The following is a 2,639-nucleotide window of genomic DNA, read 5'->3' as shown; positions in this document are numbered from 1 at the left end:
CACCGCCGCCCTTATTGTTTCTGCAGCGACAGCAACAGTATCACCCAGTGCTTAATTTGTAAATAAAAAGGTGCCGGTGCCCAAAGCCCTCCTCTTAAACATGCGGCTGCTGCAGTTAAATGTGCGATCACGGAATACTGAGGCAGGTAATCCTGAAGCCATCTCGGGACTCTTCCATCGATTTACAGCCACTCCCGCCTCTTCAGCTCACTCTTGCAGCTTTCTTTCTCCCCTAGTGACGCTTTTTCGTTTTTCTCTTCCTCCGTCCCTCCCATATGTGTCTTTTGCTCACAATAAATGCTTGAGGCAGAAGACTAAGCCCTGGCCCTCAAAAATAAGTGCTGGTGCTGGTGCTGAGCACCGGGAACAACAAGCACAAATTAAGCACTGGTATCACAGGGAGCAAAGCAGAGTAGTTGGTGTCCCTCATATCTTCATTGTTTTATGCTTTATACTAAAATTATTACCGCTGATCTGAGAAAATGCACTTACAATACAATGTGCGGCATGTTTGTGCATTTCATAAAAAAAAGAGTTTGGACGGGTTAAAAAAAAAAGTGTACTTTGTCGAACACGAAGGGACTCGAACCCTCAATCTTCTTATCCGAAGTCAGACGCCTTATCCATTAGGCCACGCGGTCACGTACACTGCACTGTCACAATAAAGTAGAACACCAGCGGCTGCTGCTGGAGCGAGAGCTCAGGGAGAAGGTAGGTGGTTGTGCAGGGACCAGGGAGGAGGTAGGATGAGGTGCATGGACCTGAAAGAAGAAATGATGCTGTTGAAATCCTATGGACCAGGGAGAAGGTAAGATGCTTTGCGGAGTCCAGGGAGAAGGTAGGACGCTGTGCAGAAACCACGGACCAGGCGAAGGTAGGATGCTGTGCAGCGACCATGGAGGAGATAGGATGCTGTGCAGGGACCAGAAAGAAGGTATGATACTCTGCAAAGCCTACCAACCAGGGAGAAGGTAGGATGCTGTGCAGAGTCCAGGGACAAGGGAGAAGGTAGGATGCTGTACAGAGCCAGGGAGAAGGTAGGATACTGTGCAGGGACCACAATAAGGTAGGATGCTTTGCAGAACCCAGGAACCAGGTAGGATGCTGTGCAGGGACCAGAAAGAAGGTATGATACTCTGCAAAGCCTACCAACCAGGGAGAAGGTAGGATGCTGTGCAGAGTCCAGGGACAAGGGAGAAGGTAGGATGCTGTACAGAGCCAGGGAGAAGGTAGGATGCTGTGCAGGGACCACGATAAGGTAGGATGCTTTGCAGAACCCAGGAACAAGGTAGGATGCTGTGCAGGGACCAGGAAAAAGGCATGATGCTGTGCAAAGCCTACAGACCAGGGAGGATGTAGGATGCTGTTCAGGGACCAGGAAGAAGGTATGATGCTGTGCAGGGTCCATGGACAAGGAAGGCCCAGGGAGAAAGCAGGATGCTGTGCAGGGACCATGGAGAAGGTAGGTAGGATGCTGTGCAGGGACCAGGAAAAAGGCATGATGGTGTGCAAAGGCTACGGACCAGGGAGGATGTAGGATGCTGTGCAGGGACCAGGAAGAAGGTATGATGCTGTGCAGGGACCACGGACAAGGAAGGCCCAGGGAGAAGGCAGGATGCTGTGCAGGGACCATGGACAAGGTAGGTAGGATGCTGTGCAGGGACCAGGAAAAAGGTGTGATGCTGTGCAAAGCCTACGGGCCAGGGAGGATGTAGGATGCTGTGCAGGGACAAGGAAGACGGCAGGATGCTGTGCAGAGCCAGGGAGAAGGTAGGATGCTGTGCAGGGACCAGGAAGAAGGTAGGATGCTGTGCAAAGCGTTCGGATCAGGGAGAAGGAAGGATACTGTGCAGAGCCCAGGGAGAAGGGAGGACCCCATACATTGCCCTTGGAGAGAAGAGAAGGGAGGCTCGGCCTGATGCGTGTTGTACTGAGAGTGGGAACTGCATCCCCAATGGTGTCATTTAACACGTCTGTTGTTTATAAAATGACGAGCAGTGCCGCAACATGCCCCCCCCCCCCTCCGCCACTCCTCTTTCCGAATCCTTCCGCATTGGCAGGCCTTAAGGCAGAACCTCAAAATTGTACATTTTACTATCTGGCACTCAGAAAGCCTTTTTGAAGAAATCGTACATCATTTCAGTTCTTTATGCTTCACACCTGTAACGAGGTACCTTGGTTAATGTGTTTTTTATTTTTTCTGGCTTGTGTGCAGGCTCGTATATTCAATGAAACTATGAAAGACCGGTGACGGATATTCTGCATGTAGCTCTGACTGTAAGAGAGTGAGCCCGAGTGACATCACAGGCTCCCATATGGTCTAGCGGTTAGGATTCCTGGTTTTCACCCAGGCGGCCCGGGTTCGACTCCCGGTATCGGAAGTTTCACTTTTCAGTCACATTCCTGCATTTGTCTTCTGTGGTCACCAGTTTGCACTAGCGCCTGTTTTTACAAATAAATTGCTTAATCCTCCCCACCACACCCCGCCCCCTCTTGGTTGGGTCTGTGGCTATTCCTATCACACTTCATTGTGCAGCTCCAGAGTGAGTATCACATCACTGCATATATCAGTGACGTCAAACTGTGTTGAACCTAAAACCTATAAAGGTAATGTCTATGCTAAGATCGGTAGCTTTGTT

The 2,639-nt window shown here is 50.4% G+C and overlaps 1 non-coding gene across 1 annotated transcript; it reads left to right on the top strand.

Moving 5' to 3' along the window:
* The first annotated feature begins 2,309 nt into the window (after nucleotides 1-2,309).
* TRNAE-UUC (transfer RNA glutamic acid (anticodon UUC)) lies at nucleotides 2,310-2,381 on the top strand. The gene has a single exon. It is a non-coding gene; the product is annotated as a tRNA-Glu (tRNA).
* The last annotated feature ends 258 nt before the right edge of the window (nucleotides 2,382-2,639 follow it).

The sequence above is a fragment of the Pleurodeles waltl genome, chromosome 4_2, assembly GCF_031143425.1.
Source record: "Pleurodeles waltl isolate 20211129_DDA chromosome 4_2, aPleWal1.hap1.20221129, whole genome shotgun sequence".
NCBI classification, from domain to species: domain Eukaryota; kingdom Metazoa; phylum Chordata; class Amphibia; order Caudata; family Salamandridae; genus Pleurodeles; species Pleurodeles waltl.
The sequence above is the reverse complement of the archived record's forward strand: the minus strand, read 5'-3'. Positions and strand labels throughout refer to the sequence as shown.